General features: G+C 42.1%; 1 protein-coding gene and 3 non-coding genes across 4 annotated transcripts in view; 1 reads left to right on the top strand and 3 right to left on the bottom strand.

The window, feature by feature from the left end:
• The window catches only part of LOC133636330 (zinc finger protein 25-like), a 1,044,419-nt gene that overhangs the window by 913,767 nt on the left and 103,405 nt on the right, over positions 1-27,247 (top strand). The gene's annotated exons all lie outside the window — the stretch shown is intronic.
• trnap-agg (transfer RNA proline (anticodon AGG)) lies at positions 15,847-15,918 on the bottom strand. The gene has a single exon. It is a non-coding gene; the product is annotated as a tRNA-Pro (tRNA).
• On the bottom strand, positions 16,372-16,443 carry trnap-ugg (transfer RNA proline (anticodon UGG)). The gene has a single exon. It is a non-coding gene; the product is annotated as a tRNA-Pro (tRNA).
• Positions 16,717-16,788, bottom strand: trnal-uag (transfer RNA leucine (anticodon UAG)). Its single transcript has one exon. It is a non-coding gene; the product is annotated as a tRNA-Leu (tRNA).

Genomic DNA, 27,247 nt, shown 5'->3' with positions numbered 1-27,247 from the left:
ACCACTGTGTTACATGGCCTTTCCTTTGAACAACACTCAGTTTTGGTTTGGGAAGTGAGGAGACACATTTTTGAAGTGGAATTCTTTCCCATTCTTGCTTGATGTACAGCTTAAGTTGTTCAACAGTCCGGGGGTCTCCCTTCTGCTATTTTAGGTGCCACACATTTTCAATGTCTGGACTACAGGCAGGCCAGTCTAGTACCCGCACTCTTTTACTATGAAGCCACGTTGATGTAACACGTGGCTTGGCATTGTCTTGCTGAAATAAGCAGGGGCGTCCATGGTAACGTTGCTTGGATGGCAACATATGTTGCTCCAAAAGCTGTATGTACCTTTCAGCATTAATGGTGCCTTCACAGATGTGTAAGTTACCCATGTCTTGGCCACTAATACACCCCCATACCATCACACATGCTGGCTTTTCCACTTTCACCCTAGAACAATCCGGATGGTTCTTTTCCTCTTTGGTCCGGAGGACACGACGTCCACAGTTTCCAAAAACCATTTGAAATGTGGACTCGTCAGACCACAGAACACTTTTCCACTTTGTATCAGTCCATCTTAGATGAGCTCAGGCCCAGCGAAGCCGACGGCATTTCTGGGTGTTGTTGATAAACGGTTTTCGCCTTGCATAGGAGAGTTTTAACTTGCTCTTACAGATGTAGCGACCAACTGTAGTTACTGACAGTGGGTTTCTGAAGTGTTCCTGAGCCCATGTGGTGATATCCTTTACACACTGATGTGGCTTGTTGATGCAGTACAGCCTGAGGGATGGAAGGTCACGGGCTTAGCTGCTTACGTGCAGTGATTTCTCCACATTCTCTGAACCCTTTGATGATATTACGGAGTGTAGATGGTGAAATCCCTAAATTCCTTGCAATAGCTGCTTGAGAAAGGTTTTTCTTAAACTGTTCAACAATTTGCTCAGGCATTTGTTGACAAAGTGGTGACCCTCGCCCCATCCTTGTTTGTGAATGACTGAGCATTTCATGGAATCTACTTTTATACCCAATCATGGCACCCACCTGTTCCCAATTTGCCTGTTCACCTGTGGGATGTTCCAAATAAGTGTTTGATGAGCATTCCTCAACTTTATCAGTATTTATTGCCACCTTTCCCAACTTCTTTGTCACGTATTGCTGCCATCAAATTCTAAAGTTAATGATTATTTGCAACAAAAAAAAATCTTTATGAGTTTGAACATGAAATATGTTGTCTTTGTAGCATATTCAACTGAATATGGCTTGAAAATGATTTGCAAATCATTGTATTCCGTTTATATTTACATCTAACACAATTTCCCAACTCATATGTAAACGGGGTTTGTATAACCACAGACCAAATTCCAACGCTTATACAGTATATATAAATCAAACAACTTGCTTTCATTATTATTATTATATACAATGATACATTTACCAGTCTTAATACAATATATTATCAATAATCTTTTACCCACTTTACTCACTTTACCCTTTTATTGTTATATGTAATGTGTACTGTTTGTAGTTCCACAAGATCTTTAAATTTCAATATTTTTGAACGGAAGAAAAATTTATTTGTGTGATCCTTATATCCTGCCTTGTTATGAATGACCCTACCTTTATTGTCATTGTATGGAAACAACAAAATTGGACAGCAATCCAGCTCAGTGCTTTTAAAACAAACCTACATAAAATAGTCTTAAGACAACAACAATAATAAAACAATTTAAAATTTAAAAACATAATCAATTAAAAAAAAAACATATTGCACAGTAGATCTTTATCAGAGGTAAGCAAGTAATAAAGTGGTGAGTGTTCAGGTAAGTGCAGAGTTTAGGGCAATAACAGCTCTAGGATAGAAACTGTTTTTCAGTCTATTTGTCCTTGCTTTGACGGTCTTATAGCGCCTCCCTGAGGGCAAGAGTTCAAGCCAGTGGTGACCTGGGTGGGATGAGTCCTTGAGGATGCTGTTTGCTCTCCTGTTGTTGGGTTTGATTATTATATATTTTGACCAACAGATTGATGGATAATTTTCTTTGAGATCTTAAATCGAGGAGACACTTGGCTTTAGAGATGAAAGAAAACTCATTCCTTCCTCCAAATATGAACTCTGCCACAATCAGTCTCTTGCTAAAACCTGATAAAGACCCAACACTTCCATCCAGTTACCGGCCAATCTCCCTGATTAATGCTGATCTTAAAATGATCTGCAAAGTATTAGGTCAAAGATTAGAAAAAGTCACTCCATATATAGTACATCCTGATCAAACAGGTTTCATCAAAGAGAGACAATCGTCCAACAATGTTCGCCGTCTACTCAATGTGATAGACTATTCTGTTATTCATAATTTCAAAACAGCTGTTGTTTCATTAGATGCTGAAAAAGCATTTGATAGAGTGAATTGGAATTTTCTTTTAGCTACTCTACAGAAATTTGGATTTGGAGACTCATTTATAGAATGGATCAAGGTCCTATATAGTTTCCCTACATCTTCAGTTAGAACAAACAGCCAAATCTCTCCAAGGTTTCATCTTATGAGGGGCACAAGGCAAGGGTGTCCACTTTCTCCGTCACTGTTTGCTATATTTATTCAACCTCTTGCAACCGCAATTCCACAGCATGCAAATATTAAAGGCATCCATACCGCAACCGTTCATCATAAAATAAGCCTTTATGCTGATGATGTATTACTTTTCTTACAAAATCCACATTCTTCTCTTCAAGATACAATCTCACTTATCAATAATTTCAGTTCTATTTCAGATTACTCAATCAACTGGTCCAAATATACTGTGTTACCAATTAATTTTGACTTTCAGAGCACCTCATCGATTCCACTGCACAAAGGGAACATTAAATACCTGAGAATCAATATTTCCTCCACATTGTCAGATCTGAATGGCTTGAATTACTCCCCAATCTTCAAATGGATTGAGGATGATCTGGCGCGTTGGAAAGCACTGCCAATCTCACTTATGGGAAGGGTTTCTACCGTGAAAATGATGGTCTTGCCTAGGGTTAATTATCTCTTTTCAATGATTCCAACCAAACCTTCTCAAATCTGGTTTAAATCACTAGACTCACACATCAATCAGTTTCTTTGGAAGAGTAAACCAGCACGAATCAGCCTTAAAACTTTACAAAAACCCAAAGAATACGGGGGTCTAGAACTCCCAAACTTTTCCTATTACTTCCTTGCAAATAAACTACAATATATATTAAAATGGACCAATCCCACTTTATTGGATAGTTTATGGTTAGAGATTGAACAATCACTTAGCCAGGAGATCCCAATTTCTAACTTGCCCTTTATTAGCCAAATTCTCCGAAAACACAACTGCTTCAAAAGTATTAACATACGCACTACCTTAACAGCTTGGTGGGAGTTTTTGAAAATAACTGGGTCCCCGCTCACTCCCTGTCAACTTACGCCTATTTGGAGTAATCCTGATTTTCTTTTAAACAAGAGGCCATTGAACTTTCCAACATGGTATGATAAGGGAGTCAGATGCCTTGGGGATATCATCAATGCAAACAGTTTTATCTCTTTTAAAAGTTTAATAACACAATATGCAATCAATCCTAATAAATTCCTAGAATATATACAAATCAAATCTGTAATTAGCGCAAGATTCAGCAAAACAACATGGGAAAGTAATCCTACGACCGTTAAATTCTTCAAAACATCTGCCCCCAAAGCTTTATCCAAATGATATGCTCTCTTATCGAAAATAGATAACACAATAAGTATCCCAACTTCCAAATGGCACTCAGACGTATCCACAAGCCTTGACCCAGAATTCTGGAAACAAATATGCCTCAATACTTTGTTTGTTTGATTAAGAATCCGAATTTACGACTGATTCCGCTCAAAATACTTTACAGAATACATTACACCGGTCTAAGAATGTATAAAATGGGTTTAGCTGACTCTAACATTTGTGTACACTGCTCAGATAATAAGGTAGATAACTACTTACACTCAATGTGGTCCTGTGCTCCCGTGAGTAACTTTTGGCTTGGAGTGTGCGAGAACCTATCATTAGCGTTAGAGATTCCTATTCCCATCTCCCCCGCACTCTGCCTGTTGGGTGATCTCTCCGCAACTGACCTTGATATAAACAAAACATACCTCCTTATAAATGCAATAGGCATTGCCAAGAAAACTATTCTCATAAATTGGAAATCAAAAAATAATTTATGTATAAACCCTTACAAAAACATTTTATTAGATGATGTAGTTATGGAAAGAATGTCTGCTGAATCAAAACAACAACTGACAGAATTCAGATCTCTTTGGGCACCGCTAATTAATTTCCTGACCTGACTCCCATGGGGGCCGGGGCTGGGGCTCTGTCCCGGGGGTCTTGCACCGTGGCTGGGGGGTCATGGGTGCCGGGGGGGCCGTGTGCCGCGGGGTCGGGTGGGCCTGGGGTGTGTTCCCTGGTGCCGGCCTGGCGGGCCGATCCGTGAGTGGTCTGGGGGCCGGGGTGGATGGGGTTGCCTGGGCGGGGGTTGGGGTGCGGGTGGGGCTGTTGGGGGCGGCCGCCTTGGGTTGGGCGGGGGGCTGTCCCTCTCGTGGGTGGTGGGGCGGGGGGCTGCGCCCGTGGGGCCGGGGCCTTGCCGCTGTCAGGCGGGGGTCGGCTCGTGCCCCTCTGGCCCCGGGTGTCCGTGGGCTTCCTCCTTCCCCTGGGGCGCGGGGCGGGGTCTGCCCGGGGTCGCCCTACGCTGCGGCCGTGCGGGCCCGCCTGATGCCGGGTTGGGGGGGCTGCTTGCCTCCCTTGTTGGGGCCCCGGCGGTGCTGCCCGACTGCCCTGCAGGGGTCCCCCTCCTGTGTTTTACTCCGCCCTTATTTATTTATTAATTGTATTTATATATACTCTTATATATATATATTTTTGTAATTATCTATCCTGGCCATAGTTCCTGGTTGTCGGCCGCATGGACTGGGTGGGACTGAGGAGGTCAAAGAGCTCCTCGTTGTAGATCTCCAGCAGAGACACTTTGACGGAGAACTCTGTGCCGTTCTCAGACAGCTTCTCAAAGATCTGGTGGGGAGTTCTGGGGATGATCCCGGCGAGAGGGTCCTGAAAGAGCAACGAGAGGAGAGCGGTCACTTTGGTGGACAGGAGGTCCACCCGCCAGAGGGGACTTCAACTTGCCTCCTCCCACGTGAACTCCTCGTCCGGACTCCTCTCTCCCTCCATCGTGAAGGTCTTTCCCGTTCCCGTCTGACCGTAGCTGCAAGACAAGGCAGTGAACGCCAGGCGTAGCCGGCAGGTGCACTCCCGCGGCCACGGCGCGGACACTCACGCAAACACGGTGCAGTTGTAGCCCATGATGACCTCGTCCAGGATGGGGCACACCACGCTGCGGTACACGTCGATCTGCTGGGCGGCGGGTCCGAACACCTGCGAGACCAGAACCAGCCGGGGGAGGAGGGGGTAAGAGTCCGTCACACAACCGCACGGACACAAGATGGAAGATCACCCACCATATCAAAGGTGTACGTCTTCCGGGACGCCTTGTCCGCAGCGGCCCCCGTCTTCATGGTGACTTCCTTCCTGTTTGGGTCGCAGTCAACAACGCTGTGGGACTTGCGCTCCATCGTGTTGAACGGTCTGATGGGGAAATGTGGTACTTGTTACCTTACAGGCAGCTTTTCAGGCAATGAATCAATGTTTATCCATATAGCCCTAAATCACAAGTGTCTCAAAGGGCTGCACAAGCCACAACGACATCCTCAGGTTAAAAGCCCACAAAAGGGCAAGGAAAAACTCACAACCCAGTGGGATGTCAATGTGAATGACTATGAGAAACCTTGGAGAGGACCGCAGATGTGGGTCATTTTGTCCTGTGATCCGTGCTTTCTTGGGGACAGGGACAATGGTGGAGGTCTTAAAGCAGGACGGCACGCGGCATAGCTCCAGAGAGGTGTTACAATGTCAGTGAAGACAGGAGCCAGCTGATCCGCACAGTGTCTGAGAGTGGAGGGGGAGACACCATCCGGCCCGGGGGCCTTCTGCGTGTCCAGGACAAGCTGGACAGAATGCGAGTGGACCCCTGCCTGGTTGCCTGGATTTCAGACTACCTCACCGATAGGCCACAGTACGTCAGACTGAAGGACATCACATCTGACACTGTGATCAGCAGCACCGGAGCACCGCAGGGAACGGTACTGGCCCCTCTTCTCTTCACCCTGTACACCGCTGACTTCTGCTACAAATCAGAGCTGTCACATCCAGAAGTATGCGGATGACACAGCCATCGTCGGGTGCATCAGGGACGGCATAGAGGAGGAGTTTCGGAGGCTGGTGAGGGACTTTGTTGTCTGGTGCCACAGGAACCTCTTGCAGCTCAATCCGTCAAAGACCAAGGAGCTTGTCATTGACTTTGGGAGGTCGAGTCCAAGGTCACAACCTATTGTGATCGAGGGAGTCGAGGTACAGACTGTGGACTCATTCAAGTACCTCGGGGTGTGGGTGGACAATAAGCTGGACTGGACTGTTAACACGGACCACTTGTACAGGAAAGGACAGAGCAGGCTGTACTTCCTGAGGAGGCTGCACTCCTTCAAGGTCTGTAAAAAACTATTGTGGATGTACTACCAGTCTGTGGTTGTCAGTGTTCTGTACTACATCGTAGTGTGCTGGGGGGCAGCATATCTAAGGACAGCCTCAGACTGGAGAAACTGATCAGGCGGGCCAGTTCTACAATCGGAATAAAACTGGACTCACTGGTGACGGTGGCAGAGAAGAGGACTGTGGGAAAACTAGTGAGCATCCTGGATGATGCCAGTCACCCTCTGCATACCGTTGTCAGTAGCCAGAGGAGCCTGTTCAGTGCTAGACTGCTTCATCCCAAGTGCAGGACTAATAGACTCAAAAACTCCTTTGTCCCACACGCCATTAGACTGTACAACTCCTCTCTGGGGGGGAGGAGGGGTACTAGGATGACAGGGGATGCAAAACAATAACAGTGTAATACTTTTTCATAACATGGTCACTACTGCCTAGTTTCTCTTGTTATATTCTTATTTTACTGTTAGATTTTTATTCTCATTGTTGCTTTTTATTTTTATTCTATTGTAATATTTTTCTATTTTGTTTCCATTTATACCCCCATTATTTACTTTTTACTTTTAAATTTGATCTCAATTCTGTACACTGCCGCTGGAATTTTAATTTTCCTGAAGGAACTCTCCTGAAGGAATCAATAAAGTACTATCTATCTATCTATCTATCTATCTATCTATCTATCTATCTATCTATCTATCTATCTATCTATCTATCTATCTATCTATCTATCTATCTATCTATCTATCTATCTATCTATCTATCTATCTATCTATCTATCTATCCATCCATCCATCCATCCATCCATCCATCCATCCATCCATCCATCCATCCATCCATCCATCCATCCATCCATCCATCCATTCATCCATCCATCCAACCATCCATCCATCCATCCATCCAACCATCTATCTTCAGCCTCAAGAACTGCCGGCGTACATCCTCTTCTCGGATGGAGAGGGCCTTTACAGTCCTATGATGTTTTTGGAGTCCTGTGATGTCCTTTGAGTCCTTTAACTCCTTTAATGAAGTGCTGGCATTGGTGGTGGTGGTGGTGGGGGGGGAGCAGGGCTTTGATGAGCTGAAGGCCGTTTATAACGTCCGCTTTTCCTCCATACAAACAGTGTGCCGGCCCAGTCACATAATATATGCGGCTTTTACACACACATAAGTGAATGCAAGGCATACTTGATCAACAGCCATACAGGTCACACTGAGGGTGACCGTATAAACAACTTTAACACTGTTACAAATACGCGCCACACTGTGAACCCACACCAAACAAGAATGACAAACACATTTCGGGAGAACATCCGCACCGTAACACAACATAAACACAACAGAACAAATACCCAGAAACCCTTGCAGCACTAACTCTTCCGGGACGCTACAACATACACCCCCACTACCACCAAACCCGCCCACCTCAACCCCCGCCCCCCATCTCCCGAAATCGGAGGTCTCAAGGTTGGCAAGTATGCTCTAGTATACTCTGGACTGAAGCTGTGTGCCTTCATTGTTTTTGTAGCTGTTGTTTTGAGGCATGTTTGAAAAAAATAATGCACTTTGTGTCAGGGCTTGGTAAAAGGATTGGACTCGGCTGAATAAAGTCAATAACAAAAAAAAGAAATGGAAAATTAAATTAAATAAAATTAAAATGTTTTTGGGACAAGCGGTAGAAAATGTATGTATGTTTTTTTTCTCATGATTAATAAACAATTAGCATGGCTTTTAATGCAACATAAACTTGTGTGGAAAAAGTAAGAGAAAAGCACAAAAACACAAATAAACAAAACATGCAGATATGATCTTAGTGTGTGTGTGTGTGTGTGTGTGTGTGTGTGTGTGTGTGTGTGTGTGTGTGTTTATGTGTGTGTGTGTGTGTGTGTGTGTGTGTGTGTGAGTTTGTGTGTGTGCCTAATCAAGTGACCATTGGTGAGCAGCAGTCCATCTGCTGAGTAGGTCCACCCACTCAGCCCCCTGAGGAGGAATCAGTGGGAGGAGGGTGACACCTTTTTCAACAAACACACACACAAATAGACAAATTATTTGACTGCGTCCGTGCTCACAACACACACACACACACACATTGTATACATGTATACATACGTATATGACACACACAAAGCAAAACGAGGATGGTCAGCACAAAATGTAGCCAATTATGTGCAGCTTATAGCCCCGCCCCCTCTGAGCAAAGTGATAATAAATGAAGTGTGGTCACTGAGATGATTGACAGCTGCTGAGTCATCAAATCTCACTCACTCACCCACCAGCCACTTCATTAGGAACACCACGGAACGTCATCTGCCTTTGCCATTTTCCCTGTCTTGCATGGTACCTAATGAAGTGACCGGATGTGGTCCGCTTCATTATCATAACAGTTTCCGAGGAGAGGGAGGAACAATCGTGCCTTTGTGGCAGCATCCCGGCAGGCCAGGACCGGCCGGACCTCCTCGCTCGCACTCTTTGTTCCTCTCTGGAGAGCCAGGACGCGTCTCGGGGAGAAGAAGGAGGAGGAATAGAAGGAGAAGAACAATGAGGATCATTATAGGGAGAACCAGGAGAAGGAGAAGGAGAAGAACAAGGAAAAGAAGAAGGAGAAGAACAAGGAGAGGAACTAGAAGAACGACAACAAGGAGAAGAACTAGAAGAAGAAGAAGAAGAAGGAGAAGAATAAGGAAAAGAAGGAGAAGAACAAGAAGAAGAACAAGGAGAAGAACAAGGAAACAAGAAGGAGAATAACAAGGAGAAGAACTAGAAGACGAAGGAAAAGAACAAGAATAAAAAGAAGAAGAAGAACAAGGAGAGGAATAAGAAGAAGAAAGAAGAGACAAACAAAAAAGAAGGAGAAGAAGTCGATGAAGAAGGAGACAAAGAACAAGAAAAAGAAGAAGGAGAAGAACAAGGAAAAAAAGAAGAAGAACAAGAAGAAGTACAAGGAGAAGAACTAAAATACGGAGGAGAAGAACAAGAAGAATAAGAATGAGAAGAATAAGAAGAAGAAAGAGGAGACAAACAAGAAAAAGAAGAAGGAGAAGAAGTAGATGAAGAAGAAGACGAAGGACAAGAAAAAGAACAAGGGGAACAACTAGAAGAAGAAAAAGGACAAGAAAAAGAACAAGGGGAACAACTAGAAGAAGAAGAAGAACAAGAAAAAGAACAAGGGGAACAACTAGAAGAAGAAGAAGAAGAACAAAGAGAAGAAGAAGAAGTAGGGAAAGCACAAGAAGAAGAACTGGAAGAATAAGAACAACAATAAGGAGAAGAACACAGATAAGAACAAGGAGAAAAATAAGAAGAAGAACAAGAAGAAGAATAAGGAGAACAACAAGGAGAAGAACAAGGAGAAGAACAAGAAGAAGAACAAGAAGAAGAACAAGGAGAAGAACAAGAAGAAGAACAAGGAGAAGAACAAGGAGAAGAACAAGGAGAAGAACAAGAAGAAGAACAAGGAGAAGAACAAGAAGAAGAACAAGGAGAAGAACAAGAAGAAGAACAAGGAGAAGAACAAGGAGAAGAACAAGGAGAAGAACAAGAAGAAGAACAAGGAGAAGAACAAGAAGAAGAACAAGGAGAAGAACAAGGAGAAGAACAAGAAGAAGAACAAGGAGAAGAACAAGGAGAAGAAGAAGGAGAAGAACAAGAAGAAGAACAAGGAGAAGAACAAGAAGAAGAACAAGGAGAAGAACAAGGAGAAGAACAAGGAGAAGAACACGAAGAAGAACAATGAGAAGAACAAAGAGAAGATCAAGAAGGACCACAAGGAGAAGAGCAAGAAGAACAACAAGGAGAAGAACAAGAAGAAGAACATCCAAGGATAGATTTGTTTACGGCTGAGGTCAGTGTGCATGATCATGAGATGTTCACGCTGAACTCTTGTCTGCTCAGCATCTTTTGTTGGAAGCTCCAGAGAAGAGAAGATAGTTAATGCTTGGAAAGGAGCACGAATGCTTCCCACCTTTTTTTGAGTTGCTGAGTTGAGTTGAGTTGAGCTGAGTTGTCCACCAAGTGGAGATCAGGTGTGGGACATGAGAGTTGTCCACCAAGTGGAGATCAGGTGTGGGACATGAGAGTTGTCCACCAAGTGGAGATCAGGTGTGGGACATGAGAGTTGTCCACCAAGTGGAGATCAGGTGTGGGACATGAGAGTTGTCCACCAAGTGGAGATCAGGTGTGGGACATGAGAGTTGTCCACCAAGTGGAGATCAGGTGTGGGACATGAGAGTTGTCCACCAAGTGGAGATCAGGTGTGGGACATGAGAGTTGTCCACCAAGTGGAGATCAGGTGTGGGACATGAGAGTTGTCCACCAAGTGGAGAACAGGTGTGGGACATGAGAGTTGTCCACCAAGTGGAGATCAGGTGTGGGACATGAGAGTTGTCCACCAAGTGGAGATCAGGTGTTGGACATGAGAGTTGTCCACCAAGTGGAGATCAGGTGTGGGACATGAGAGTTGTCCACCAAGTGGAGATCAGGTGTTGGACATGAGAGTTGTCCACCAAGTGGAGATCAGGTGTGGGACATGAGAGTTGTCCACCAAGTGGAGATCAGGTGTTGGACATGAGAGTTGTCCACCAAGTGGAGATCAGGTGTGGGACATGAGAGTTGTCCACCAAGTGGAGATCAGGTGTTGGACATGAGAGTTGTCCACCAAGTGGAGATCAGGTGTGGGACATGAGAGTTGTCCACCAAGTGGAGATCAGGTGTGGGACATGAGAGTTGTCCACCAAGTGGAGATCAGGTGTGGGACATGAGAGTTGTCCACCAAGTGGAGTTCAGGTGTTGGACATGAGAGTTGTCCACCAAGTGGAGATCAGGTGTTGGACATGAGAGTTGTCCACCAAGTGGAGATCAGGTGTGGGGCATGAGAGTTGTCCACCAAGTGGAGATCAGGTGTGGGACATGAGAGTTGTCCACCAAGTGGAGATCAGGTGTGGGACATGAGAGTTGTCCACCAAGTGGAGATCAGGTGTGGGACATGAGAGTTGTCCACCAAGTGGAGATCAGGTGTGGGACATGAGAGTTGTCCACCAAGCGGAGATCAGGTGTTGGACATGAGAGTTGTCCACCAAGTGGAGATCAGGTGTGGGACATGAGAGTTGTCCACCAAGTGGAGATCAGGTGTGGGACATGAGAGTTGTCCACCAAGTGGAGATCAGGTGTGGGACATGAGAGTTGTCCACCAAGTGGAGATCAGGTGTGGGACATGAGAGTTGTCCACCAAGTGGAGATCAGGTGTGGGACATGAGAGTTGTCCACCAAGTGGAGATCAGGTGTGGGACATGAGAGTTGTCCACCAAGCGGAGATCAGGTGTTGGACATGAGAGTTGTCCACCAAGCGGAGATCAGGTGTGGGACATGAGAGTGGTCCACCAAGTGGAGATCAGGTGTGGGACATGAGAGTTGTCCACCAAGTGGAGATCAGGTGTGGGACATGAGAGTTGTCCACCAAGTGGAGATCAGGTGTTAGACATGAGAGTTGTCCACCAAGTGGAGATCAGGTGTGGGACATGAGAGTTGTCCACCAAGTGGAGATCAGGTGTTGGACATGAGAGTTGTCCACCAAGTGGAGATCAGGTGTTGGACATGAGAGTTGTCCACCAAGTGGAGATCAGGTGTGGGACATGAGAGTTGTCCACCAAGTGGAGATCAGGTGTGGGACATGAGAGTTGTCCACCAAGTGGAGATCAGGTGTGGGACATGAGAGTTGTCCACCAAGCGGAGATCAGGTGTTGGACATGAGAGTTGTCCACCAAGTGGAGATCAGGTGTGGGACATGAGAGTTGTCCACCAAGTGGAGATCAGGTGTGGGACATGAGAGTTGTCCACCAAGTGGAGATCAGGTGTGGGACATGAGAGTTGTCCACCAAGTGGAGATCAGGTGTGGGACATGAGAGTTGTCCACCAAGTGGAGATCAGGTGTGGGACATGAGAGTTGTCCACCAAGTGGAGATCAGGTGTGGGACATGAGAGTTGTCCACCAAGCGGAGATCAGGTGTTGGACATGAGAGTTGTCCACCAAGTGGAGATCAGGTGTGGGACATGAGAGTGGTCCACCAAGTGGAGATCAGGTGTGGGACATGAGAGTTGTCCACCAAGTGGAGATCAGGTGTGGGACATGAGAGTTGTCCACCAAGTGGAGATCAGGTGTTAGACATGAGAGTTGTCCACCAAGTGGAGATCAGGTGTGGGACATGAGAGTTGTCCACCAAGTGGAGATCAGGTGTTGGACATGAGAGTTGTCCACCAAGTGGAGATCAGGTGTTGGACATGAGAGTTGTCCACCAAGTGGAGATCAGGTGTGGGACATGAGAGTTGTCCACCAAGCGGAGATCAGGTGTTGGACATGAGAGTTGTCCACCAAGTGGAGATCAGGTGTGGGACATGAGAGTTGTCCACCAAGTGGAGATCAGGTGTGGGACATGAGAGTTGTCCACCAAGTGGAGATCAGGTGTGGGACATGAGAGTTGTCCACCAAGTGGAGATCAGGTGTTAGACATGAGAGTTGTCCACCAAGTGGAGATCAGGTGTGGGACATGAGAGTTGTCCACCAAGTGGAGATCAGGTGTTGGACATGAGAGTTGTCCACCAAGTGAAGTGAAGTGAAGTGAATTACATTTATATAGCGCTTTTTCTCAAGTGACTCAAAGCGCTTTACATAGTGAAACCCAATATCTAAGTTACATTCAAACCAGTGTGGGTGGCACTGGGAGCAGGTGGGTAAAGGGTCTTGCCCAAGGACACAACGGCAGTGACTAGGATGGCGGAAGCGGGGATCGAACCTGCAACCCTCAAGTTGCTGGCACGGCCGCTCTACCAACCGAGCTATACCGCCCCAAAGTGGAGATCAGGTGTTGGACATGAGAGTTGTCCACCAAGTGGAGATCAGGTGTTGGACATGAGAGTTGTCCACCAAGTGGAGATCAGGTGTTGGACATGAGAGTTGTCCAAGTTAACAGTTGAATATGACAGCATTTCCAGGTGTCAGTCCACCTGATCTTGAGATGGAACTGGCTGACAAAGACATGTGGCTGTCCAAGTTAACAGTTGAATATGACAGCATTTCCAGGTGTGAGTCCACCTGATCTTGAGATGGAACTGGCTGACAAAGACATGTGGCTGTCCAAATTAACAGCGGACCTTCACGCCAGAAGGTCGTTCTTGCTCAGAGTCACAAATGGTGTGATATTGAAAACCTCCCCAAACCAGACAAACTTGTGTTCAAAACTTGGAACGCTCTCCCCGACTTTTATGTGAACATGAAAAAGTATGCACTTGGAGTCCTGTCGATGTTTGGATCCACATATGTATGTGAGCAGGTGTGAACTTTATTCCAAACACGCCTCACAGATGAGAGCCACCTGGTGTGTGTGTGACAATCATTGCTACTTCAACTTCAACTTACAATCCAGTGTGAAGATAAAGGTGACGTCATACTGGAGACACTGAAATCTCATTGACCAAGTATGATCAATATTTTAATTTCCTATCATTTTGCATATATTCACATGTTTGAATTGTTCAGTGAAATAGACATGTTATTATTCAGGCTGGCAGCTGACTGCACGGCGCCAGTAAAAGGATGACGGCACAGAGAGAGGACGGCATTTTTGCTTCTCTGCCAGTGGATCATTTAAGTTTGATGTTTTGTTTTTTCATTTCTACAAGGAGGACTTAAATAGACATGAAGTATTTTACTTAACCTTCAACCCGACGTCTTTTACGGAGTTAAAAACGTTTTGTTGCATGCAGAAATTTTATTTCATTTTCTCTGCAGTCGTTCATTGATTTCATAAATATAACCCATAATAGTTTGTTTATACATAGCACAAAGCAAAACAAAACTTTGTATGCAGTGTTATTTCATTTTACATTTCAAAAGAGTTTTGTGGCTCCCATTGTTTTCTTTCATTTATGAAACGGGTCAAAATGGCTCTTTGAGTGGTAAAGGTTGCCGACCCCTGGACTAGACCAACAAGCTCTGACTTGTGATTTTGCAAGAATCTCAATAAATGTGACATGTTGATAGGGAACACAATCTAAAACTAGGTTAGTAGATTACACTTTTACCACTAATTTAAATGTGTGGCTATTTTCATGCAAAAAAGAACTAAGTGTTACATCCTCTGTCCTAAAACAATTAGAGCTCGAAAATTGAGGTATCACTGCATTTTTTGAAAATTATTTTCATTGATCCCTTGATTGTGTGCAGTTTGGAAAATGGAGCTGAGGGTTCAAAAGCACTGTTAAGGGCTTGTCTGGGAATTGAACCCGGGACCTCTCGCACCCTAAGCGAGAATCATACCACTAGACCAATAAGCCCCAAAAAATCAAGTTTCATCAAAAATTCTCATGAATTGTGAGATTTTAACAGGGAAATCATTCTGAAACTGGAATAGTATATTGCACTTTTACCACTAATTTAAAGGTATGGCTATTTCCCTGCAAAAAATTACTAAGGGTTACAAGCTCTTTCGTAAAAAATTAGAGCTCATAAATTGAGGTCCCACTGTATTTGATTTTATACATTTTCATTGATCCTTTGAGTGTGTGCATTTTGGAAAATTGAGCTATGAGTTCAAAAGCATCGTTAAAGGCTTGTCTGGGAATTAAACCCAGGACCTCACGCACCCTAAGCAAGAATCATACCACTAGACCAACAAGACCCACAAAAAATTTGTTCAACAAAAAATCTCATGAATTGTGAGATTTTAACAGGAAAATCATTCTGAAACTGGGTTAGTATATTACACTTTTACCACTAATTTAAAGGTATGGCTATTTTCCTGCAAAAAAGAACTAAGAGTTACATCCTCTGTCCTAAAACAATTAGAGCTTGTAAATTGAGGTCCCACTGTATTTGATTGTATACATTTTCATTGATCCCTTGAGTGTGTGCCGTTTGGAAAATTAAGCTAAGAGTTTTAAATCACTGTTAAGGGCTTGTCCAGGAATTGAACCCGGGACCTCTCGCACCCTAAGCAAGAATCATACGACTAGACCAACAACCCCCGAAAAATACAATTTTAGATAAAAATCTCATGAATTGTGAGATTTTAACAGGGAAATCATTCTGAAACTGGGTTAGTATATTGCACTTTTACCACTAATTTAAAGGTATGGCTATTTTCCTGCAAAAAAGAACTAAGGGTTACAAGCTCTGTCCTAAAACAATTAGTGCTTGTAAAGTGAGCTACCACTGTATTTGATTTTATAATTTTCATTGATCCCTTGGGTGTGTGCAGTTTGGAAAATTAAGCTGAGAGCTTTAAATCACTGTTAAGGGCTTGTCCAGGAATTGAACCCGGGACCTCTCGCACCCTAAGCGAGAATCATACCACTAGACCAACAAGCCCTATGGCACATGTCACCAAATTCTCAAAAAAGTTTATATTTTATCTGGGGCGACAACCTGTAACTGCACTTTTATTAACAACAATTTTGATTCAGTCCAATTTTCATGCATAAATGAACAAGAGCATTTTCAGTAATTGAACCCCAGACCTCAGGCGAGAATCATACGACTAGACCAACAAGCTCTGACTTGTGATTTTGCAAGAATCTCAATAAATGTGACATGTTGATAGGGAACACAATCTACAACTAGGTTAGTATATTACACTTTTACCACTAATTTAAAGGTATGGCTATTTTCATGCAAAAAAGAACTAAGGGTTACATCCTCTGTCCTAAAACAACTAGTGCTTGTAAATTGAGCGACCACTGTATTTGATTTTATACATTTTCATTGATCCCTTGATTGTGTGCATTTTGGAAAATTTAGCTATGAGTTCAAAATCACTGTTAAGGGCTTGTCTGGGAATTGAACCCAGGACCTCTCGCACCCAAAGCGAGAATCATACCACTAGACCAACAAGCCCTGAAAAATATAATTTTAGATAAAAATCTCATGAATCGTGAGATTTTAACAGGGAAATCCTTCTGAAACTGGGTTAGTATATTGCACTTTTACCACTAATTTAAAGGTATGGCTATTTTCCTGCAAAAAAGAACTAAGGGTTACATCCTCTGTCCTAAAACAATTAGAGCTTGTAAATTGAACTACCACTGTATTTGATTTTATACATTTTCATTGATCCCTTGAGTGTGTGCCGTTTGGAAAATTAAGCTAAGAGTTTTAAATCACTGTTAAGGGCTTGTCTGGGAATTGAACCCGGGACCTCTCGCACCTAAAGCGAGAATCATACCACTAGACCAACAAGCCCTACGGAAAATGCTACCAAATTCTCAAAAAAGTTTATATTTTATCTGGGGAGACAACCTGTAACTGCACTTTTGTTAACAACAATTTTGATTCAGTCCAATTTTCATGCATAAATGAACAAGAGCTTTTTCAGTAATTGAACCCCAGACCTCAGGCGAGAATCATACGACTAGACCAACAAGCTTTGACTTGTGATTTTGCAAGAATCTCAATAAATGTGACATGTTGATAGGGAACACAATCTAAAACTAGGTTAGTATATTACACTTTTACCACTAATTTAAAGGTATGGCTATTTTCCTGAAAAAAAAGAACTAAGGGTTACATCCTCTGTCCTAAAACAATTAGAGCTAGAAAATTGAGGTATCACTGCATTTTTTAAAATTATTTTCATCGATCCCTTGAGTGTGTGCAGTTTGGAAAATTGAGCTGAGGGTTCGAAATCACTGTTAAGGGCTTGTCCGGTAATTGAACCCGGGACTTCTCGCACCCTAAGCGAGAATCATACCACTAGACCAATGTTAAATGTTACCAAATTTTCAAAAAAATTACATTGAGTTTCATTCCAATATATATATATATATATATATATATATATATATATATATATATATATATATATATATATATATATATATATATATATATATATATATATATATATATATGTATATATATATATATATATAAAATTACATTGAGTTTCATTCCAATATATATATGTATATATATATATATATATATATATATATATATATATATATATATATATATATATATATATATATATATATATATATATATATACATATATATATATATATATATATACATATATATATATATATATATACATATATATATATATATATATATATACATATATATATATATATATACATATATATATATATATATACATATACATATATACATATATATATACATATATATATATATATATATATATATATATATATATATATATATATATATATATATATATATATATATATATATATATATATATATATATATATATATATATATGCTAGACACCAACATCTATTTAATAATACCACCTTAACATTTGACAACGAAACAATTAAACAAGGCGACTCGGTAAAGAATCTGGGTATTATCTTCGACCCAACTCTCTCGTTTGAGTCACACATTAAGAGTGTTACTAAAACGACCTTCTTTCATCTCCGTAATATCGCTAAAATTCGTTCCATCTTGTCCACTAGCGACGCTGAGATCATTATTCATGCGTTCGTTACGTCTCGTCTCGATTACTGTAACGTATTATTTTCGGGTCTCCCTATGTCTAGCATTAAAAGATTACAGTTGGTACAAAATGCGGCTGCAAGGCTTTTCACAAAAACAAGAAAGTTTGATCATATTACGCCTATACTGGCTCACCTGCACTGGCTTCCTGTGCACTTAAGATGCGACTTTAAGGTTTTACTACTTACGTATAAAATACTACACGGTTTAGCTCTAGCCTATCTCGCCGATTGTATTGTACCATATGTCCCGGCAAGAAATCTGCGTTCAAAGAACTCCGGCTTATTAGTGATTCCCAGAGCCCAAAAAAAGTCTGCGGGCTATAGAGCGTTTTCTATTGGGGCTCCAATACTATGGAATGCCCTCCCGGTAACAGTTAGAGATGCTACCTCAGTAGAAGCATTTAAGTCCCATCTTAAAACTCATTTGTATAATCTAGCCTTTAAATAGACCCCCCTTTTTTAGACCAGTTGATCTGCCGTTTCTTTTCTTCTCTCCTCTTCTCCCCTGTCCCTTGCGAGGGGGAGTTGCATAGGTCCGGTGGCCATGGATGAAGTGCTGGCTGTCCAGAGTCGGGACCCCTGCTGGACCACTAGCCTGTGCATCGGTTGCGGACATCTCTGCGCTGCTGACCCGTCTCCGCTCGGGATGGTTTCCTGTTGGCCCCGCTGTGGACTGGACTCCCGCTGATGTTTTGGATCCACTGTGGACTGGACTTTCACAATGTTATGTCAGACCCACTCGACATCCATTGCTTTCGGTCTCCCCTAGAGGGGGGGGCTTACCCACATATGCGGTCCTCTCCAAGGTTTCTCATAGTCATTCACCGACGTCCCACTGGGGTGAGTTTTTCCTTGCCCGTATGTGGGCTCTGTACCGAGGATGTCGTTGTGGCTTGTACAGCCCTTTGAGACACTTGTGATTTAGGGCTATATAAATAAACATTGATTGATTGATTGATTGATTGATGATGTCTTCGCTAGTTTCAGTGAACTGTGTAGAAAATTTGACCTACCAAAATCTCACCTATTTCGATATTTTCAGGTTCGTAATTTTGTTAAATCAAATAGTCTCTCTTTCCCTAATACTCCACCTAATTCGCTAATTGACTCAATTTTAGATATTCCCACAAATCAGAAAGGCCTAATCTCCAAAATCTACATCTTAATATCCCAGTTTAGTAAAACGTCTCTTGATAAAATCAGAGGGAATTGGGAAGAAGAGCTTGGCAGATCTATAGATGATGGAGATTGGGATTCTGCCTTAACCCGAATGAACAACAGTACATCCTGTTCAAGGCTTAATTTAATACAATTTAAGGTTGTCCACCGTATTTACTTTACTAATTCCAAACTCTCCAAAATATACCCCAATATCTCGGATACTTGTAACAGATGTCACACGTCACCGGCAAACATGACGCACATGTTTTGGTCTTGTCCCCATTTGCTGGATTATTGGACCACTATTTTTAAACACCTTGCTAAGGCATTGGATTTAAACCTGACACCATGTGCAGAAATGGCTATTTTTGGGACGGTATCAGATCCCCAAATAAGGAGAAAATTTAAGGCTAGTATCGCCTTTGCATCCTTATTAGCACGTAGGAGAATTTTGCTGGAGTGGAAGTCACCATTTTGCCCCAAAGCCTCCTTATGGCTTAAAGACCTTATGATGTATCTAGATTTGGAGAAAATAAAGTTCAATCCTGGGAAGTTTTATTCTGTTTGGGGTGGTGTGGTTGACTACATAGCTAAATTAAAGACGCTATAGGACACATGAAAAATTCACCTTTCACAAACCAGCTTCCCTTTTTTAATTTTTTTAAAATTTATATTTATTTTGGGTGTATATTTACTATCTGCCTATGTTGAGAAGAAAGTGATGTACTAAATATTTTCCATTTGTGACTGTACCTTTAACTTATGTAGGACCTGGGGGGGTTTGTGTATGGGGTATGTGTTGGGTTGCTGTTCTTGGAAGTGGGTGGGAAAAAAAGGGGAAAATGTGATTACTGTTCTATTGTATATTGTAATACCTGTCAAATTCAATAAAAACATTTATTAAAAAATATATATATAAAAGCTAAAATGTCTCTTAAAGCTCTACCCCTTTAATTAGTGCATACTAAATAATTTAACTTTAGCTTACTACTACAACCATATTATTTACCAGCAACATAAAGTGAAATTAGGACCCTTTTCATGAGAAAAGTGCATTTGTGATCTGACCCTGCTTTATTTTTCAGTGTTTGCTGAGTCTCACCTGTTGCCTCTGTCCTAGCTGACTCTACATGCTGCCTGTCTTCCTCCTCTCCTACAACATCTCCCTGCGTACTTACTATCCCTTCCTCCTCACCCTCTCTTACTGCCTCAGCTGCGCCACTAGTTGAAGCCTGGAAGTATTGGAAGCAAATTCCTTTTCACACTGATGGACGTCTGTTCACTTTCCTTATGAGATTTTTAAGTGTCTACACCGTTTTGATAATACCTCCTGTGGTCCGGACTGTAGGCCTACCTCCTCTCCAAGTCCAGCCCTTTTCAGCCGTTGAAAATATTGTTCTATACTCATCTGTGTGAAGGAGTGAACATCCAACATTAGAGTTGATTACTAACGAGCAGAAGCACTCTATGCACAGTGCCGTCTAACCTTAAGCGGCAGCAGCTCAACACATGCAGGGTTCAACGTTAAGGTTTTTTTCTACTTGCCCGACTTCTCAAATCTACTTCCCCCAATATTTTTACACGTCCTGCCTAGGTTTTTTTCTGGCTGTGTAGTGCTCATGGCTTATATCTTACTAAAATCCTTTCCGTTGACTATTTACAACACTACACAGTATTTATTATTATTGTTATTATCTATAATTACATTTAAATGGCATTGCATACATGTAAAATGAAATGCTATTTCACATGATTTGACCAGTAGCAGTTACACCCATTTGAACAGGTCAGCCACCTGCACATGTTTAAAGCCCGATCACAGTTGAAATCTTGAAATGAAGGGCCTTTAATGGCCAAAACATTAACCTGGACAACATTTTAACAGCTGCTTGGCTCAGATGTTATTCTTTTCATTGCATTCACATGCTGCACATCCGAAGCACCGTCTCCACTTGTGTTTATTGACAACAGGGTTATAACCTGGACACGTTAGCTCGTCGGTATGGTAACAGGTGACTGTTACTGCGTGCGTCTGCCCGGCCCCCGAGTCAAACAGCGGCGGTGTTAATGAAGCAGCGTCAGGCTGCTCACCGTCAGTGAAACGCTCGGTGAAATCGCGGACTAACGTTAAATATATGAGGAGCCGCGAGCGATGCAGCTATAACCTATCTCACCTGGTAGAGCACCCGCTGCGGCGACCCACTTCCATCCCACCTGACAATCCACCATCTCACCCTCTCTCCCCCCTCCCCCGTCTCTCTCCAGCTGTCCTTTCAAAATAAATGCATTCAAATCCCGAAAATAAAAATTAAGAAAATCTGAGTCGGTGCTGCACACTGCACAGGTTCGGACCACTTTTGAACTTGTTTGCGAAGACGTCTTACCCTCGTATTTTGATCCGGTCAGTCTGTTCTTCTTTCACTTTGTCGTCATCGTCGTCGTCTTCTTCTTCTTCTGGCCCACCAGGTGAATTAAGTGCTATTGGCGGAGTTACAATGCATTGTAGGCTACCGCCACCTACTGCACCGGAATTGTAACTACAAGCTACATTCACAGACAGAGTCCCATTGCTTTTATGAGCGGTCGAGCGAGTCAAAAGCAGAAAAATCTATTTGTGGCGGACGTAATTCTTTCGTGGCGGGCCGCCACAAATAAATGAATGTGTGTGAAACAGTGGTCTCCATTCTTATGAATTGGTACGACTTTTGCAATTTTCATTATGTCAGGGAATTTGCCGGTTAGAAATGATACGTTGCTGATATATGTCAGAGGTTCTGAAATGTCTTCTATAACCTTTTTTATGGTTACCATATCTATTCCATGACAGTCGCTTGAGGTCTTGGATTTACAATGTTTTACAATTTGGATTATTTCTTCTTTTGTCACGTTCTTAAGAAACATGGAATTGGGATTTCTGTCTATGAGCTCACTCAAGTCCTCAACTGATCCATCATCTGCATTTGGAAAGCTTTCTTCCACATGTTTTCCCATATTAACAAAGTCATCATTAAAATGTTCAACTATTTGGTTCAAATTGTCATTTTTTGTATTTCCATGTAGAAAGTACTGGGGGTAATCTTTCTTAGCAGCATTTTTAATGATGCTATTTAGGATGTTGCTCTCATGTTGTTTCTGTTCTTCTTTAATAATTGTCTGTAGTATTCCTTCTTACATGTTCCTAGTATACCAATTAGCTGGTTTTTATATGTATTATACTTATTTTCTGCCTCTGTAGATGTCTGTGTTATTAATATTCCATATAATGTCTTTTTTTTTGTGACAAGCATTTTTCAGTCCTTTTGTCATCCATGGTTGGTTGTTTTTCTTTTGCTTCTTACTAACTTCTTTCCATGGACAACATAAACATTGATATCATACATGTGGGCCAATATATATATGTATATATATATATATATATATATATATATATATATATATATATATATATATATATATATATATATATATATATATATATATATATATATATATATATATATATATATATATATATACACACATATATATATATATATATATATATATATATATATATATATATATATATATATATATATATATATATATATATATATATACACATATATATATATATATACACATATATAGGGACGGTGTGGCGAAGTTGGTAGAGTGGCTGTGCCAGCAATCGGAGTGTTGCTGGTTACTGGGGTTCAATTCCCACCTTCTACCTTCCTAGTCACGTCCGTTGTGTCCTTGGGCAAGACACTTCACCCTTTGCCTCTGATGGCTGCTGGTTAGCGCCTTGCATGGCAGCTCCCGCCATCAGTGTGTGAATGGGTAAATGTGGAAATACTGTCAAAGTATAACCCATTTATTTATCATATATATATAAATGCTGTTAAATGTGGCAAGCTACTTTTGCAGTGTAGCTTGTAGTGTAGCGTGCTACAATTCTCTGAGGATAGCTTAGCTCCATTTAATTGAGAGTAACTTGTAGCTTAGCTTACTACATTGTCCAGGTAGCTTGCCCATCACTGTCTATTTGGCCTAGCTCACATGTCAATAGTTTGAATACTGCAAACTTCAATACAGTAACACCTCATTTGTTCTGCAGACGTCCAGCGGGTGTCAGCGGGGAGTCACGAAGAGGAGTGGCACACCAGTGTGGGACAGAAGGAGCTACAGGCCCCCTCCCACATTAAAGAGGAGCAGCTTCATGATGAAGATGAAGCTCAGTCCTTACAGCTTCATCACAGTCAAAGTGAGGAGAACAGAGGGACGGAGCTTGTAAGAAAAGTTTCTCCTCAAAGGCTGACATGACCACACACATGAGAACACACAATGGAGAGAAACCTTTTCTTGCTCCGTTTGTAAGAAGAGTTTATCCACAAAACATTACATAACCACACACATGAGAATACATACTGGAGAGAAACCTTTTTTCTTGCTCAGCTTGTGCTAAAAGATTCAACACTAAGAATGAACTTATATTACACGTGAGAACACACACAGGTGAGAAACCTTTCCTTGCTCCGTTTGTAAGAAGAGTTTCTCCACAAAGCTTAACATGACCACACACATGAGAATACATACTGGAGAGAAACCTTTTAGTTGCTCCGTTTGTAAGAAGAGTTTCTCCACAAAGCCTAACATGACCACACACATGAGAACACACACTGGAGAGAAACCTTTTATATGCTCAGCTTGTGCTAAAAGATTCATCACTAATCAGGAAATTATATTACACATGAGAACACACACTGGTGAGAAACCTTTTAGTTGCTCTGTTTGTAAAAAGAGTTTCTCCACAAAGCGTGACATGACCACACACATGAGAACACACACTGGAGAGAAACCGTTTAGTTGCACTGTGTGTGATAAAAGGTTCAGGTATAAGTATCAGGTGAGTAAACACAAGTGTGTAACAGTCATGGAAGCTGCAGGGATATAGAAACACTTAAAGGCCTACTGAAAGCCACTACTAGCGACCACGCAGTCTGGTAGTTTATATATCAATGATGAAATCTTAACATTGCAACACATGCCATTTTAAATTTCCCGCGAAACTTCCGGTTGAAAATGTCTCGATATGATGACGTATGCGCGTGACGAAATCAGTTGTATGAGACATCTTGGAATAGGTCCATCCCAATACAAACAGCTCTGTTTTAATCGCTAATTTCCACAGTATTCAGGACATCTGTGTTGGTGAATCTTTTGGCAATTTGTTCAATTAACAATGGAGACTGCAAAAAAGAGAGTTGTTGGGAAACGTTGTGTTGCTGCGGGATGTAGCAACACAAACAGAAACACAACCGGTGTTTCATTGTTTACATTCCCAAAAGATGGCGGCCAAGCTTTACTATGGAACAAAGAAGTCAAGCGAACACGGTTGGATTGGACCACACATACAAAGTACAGTGTATTATGCAGCGAACATTTCGAAAGATCATGTTTCGAAGAGGGTCCCATGCGAATGGCAGAGATGGGGATCACCACCCGTCGACTCGTGCTGAAGAAAGGTACGAAGCCAACTATTTTCGATAGACCACGTCTTGTTGTGGATCTTATTAATCTACATGCATATTTTTAGTATTGCCGGTATATGGAGCTGTGGCCCATAGAAATAATGGGTAATTAATTAGGTTTGACATTGTGTCAATGATAGATACTTAGTCTATAGATAGGCCTGGGGTGTAAGTTGTATCACTAACAGTAACAGTGCAAGACTAGGCCACAAACTAAAACTAGTCTATAAATAAATAACATATTACCATTCTGTATTCTGAAGGCGATCTATGTCGTGTGCTACTCCAGCATCAATATCAGCAGCATCCTCCTGACCGTCACCGTCAGCGTCGGGTTCAAAGCGGTATGGCTCGATCCCTCTCACAGCATCTTCCCTATCTGAATCGCTTCCACTCCCCACTAGTCCTTCACTTGCACTTTCCTCATCCACAAATCTTTCATCCTCGCTCAAATTAATGGGGAAATCGTCGCTTTCTCGGTCGAATCGCTCTCACTTCTGGCCGCCATCACTGTAAACAATAGGGGACTTTGCGTATATGTTCAACTGACTACGTCACGCTACTTCCGGTAGGGGCAAGCCTTTTTTTAGCAGATACCAAAAGTTGTGATCTTTATCGTCGATGTTCTCTACTAAATCCTTTCAGCAAAAATATGGCAATATCGCAAAATGATCAAGTATGACACATAGAATAGATCTGCTATCCCCGTTTAAAAAAAAAGTCATTTCAGTAGGCCTTTAAAAGCCTACTGAAATGTCATTTTTTTTCACCAACCCAAGGTTCATAAAGCTTATATATTTACCCAAAGTTACGTACGTGATCAAATGTTTGGAAGCGCAGCTGCATATTCACGGTATCGCGTCTGCGTCTGTGTATCCAAATCAGAGTCTCTGTTGTCCGAGTTCTTCGATCTTGACTGCATCTTTCGGGAATGTAAACAATGAAACACCGGCTGTGTTGTGTTGCTGACTTCCCTCGCAAAATACTCCGCTTCGCACTGACAACTTTCTTCTTTGCTTGCTCAGCTTCTTTCTCCATAATGCAATGAACAAATTGCAACAGATTCACCAACACAGATGTCCAGAATACTGTGGAATAATGACATGAAAACAGAGCTATTTCGTATTTGCTTCAATGGGGAAGCCATACCTAGGGTTGGGTATCGTTTGAATTCGAACGATTCCGATACCGATTCCGGTTCTTTGTTTCGATTCCGATTCCTGACGATCCTCGATTCCGATTCTTTTAAGAGGCAGGGTCAAAAAAAAGTTTAGGATATTTTAAATGAGCTAGCTAACCTACAGTCTTTCTGAATGAAATAGTCTGACATTCTCCATCAATTTTAATTCTATTAACTTTTTATGAACTTTACTATATATTCCTCACAGGGCTGTTTTCAACTAGAATATAAATATCAAATCTATGAACTTCAATATAAATATTATAAATTATGAATACATTTTCCCAGGGGTACACTTTCCTCAAGAGAGCTTTATTTTTGAAAACCTCATGAAAACACATTTACACACACAAGTGTATGATGCTGCAGGAAACCTCATGAAAACACATTTACACACACAAGTGTATGATGCTGCAGGAAACCTCATGAAAACACATTTACACACACAAGTGTATGATGCTGCAGGTACTTAAACATGTTACCGTGCTCCCACTGATGGGCTAACCTGGTGCAGAAAAGCAAATAAACAATAAGAAACAACTTGCAAAAGCCAGTCCAGATTAGCAGCAGGTACAGTATAAAATCAGAGACAGTTCTTGTTTAGGAAAATGACCATATCCGCCTTCTCAGGCAGGATGCGTGAGCGTTCTGGACAGATAGTGTCTCCTGCTGTGGAAAATACACGTTCGCTGGGTGTGGAAGAAGCTTGAACGCATAAATAGGAGAAAGCGAGATCTGACAGCAAAGGATAAGTCTTTTGTTGGTTCCACCGGACCATCACCATGCAGCAGGGTCGTCAGACATAAGTATCGGTGGAACGTCCTGGTACATCTGCAGCTCTCTCTCCACTCGTTTCTTGATGGACATGGAGCTCTGTTATTTCGCGGTTATTTCTTTTTTTTTGTAAAGTAAAGCCACACTTTCGACCGCCGACGCCCGCTATCCATGCTTGAGCTTGACTGACTCGCTCGGCTATGCTAACACTTCCGGCGGTGGGCGCTTCTTCGTTGGTGCTCAGCGGCTTCTTCTTCCGGTTCGGCGGACATTTTTTTATTTTATTTTTTATTTATTTTTTTCCGGTCGGCGGACTGGGTATCGAAAATAGGAATCGAAATTTAAACTTTTGAACGATACCGGGAGAATCGGAAAGTTAGTCCCGGTTCCAATCGATACTCGATACTCGATACCCAACCCTAGCCATACCTCTGTTTCACTGGCTACGTCACGCACATACGTCATCATACATAGACGTTTTCAAGCGGAAGTGTGGCGGGAAATTTAAAATGTCACTTTATAAGTTAACCCGGCCGTATTGG

Source organism: Entelurus aequoreus, linkage group LG20, assembly GCF_033978785.1.
Source record: "Entelurus aequoreus isolate RoL-2023_Sb linkage group LG20, RoL_Eaeq_v1.1, whole genome shotgun sequence".
In the NCBI taxonomy this organism is placed as follows: Eukaryota; Metazoa; Chordata; class Actinopteri; order Syngnathiformes; family Syngnathidae; genus Entelurus; species Entelurus aequoreus.
The sequence above is the reverse complement of the archived record's forward strand: the minus strand, read 5'-3'. Positions and strand labels throughout refer to the sequence as shown.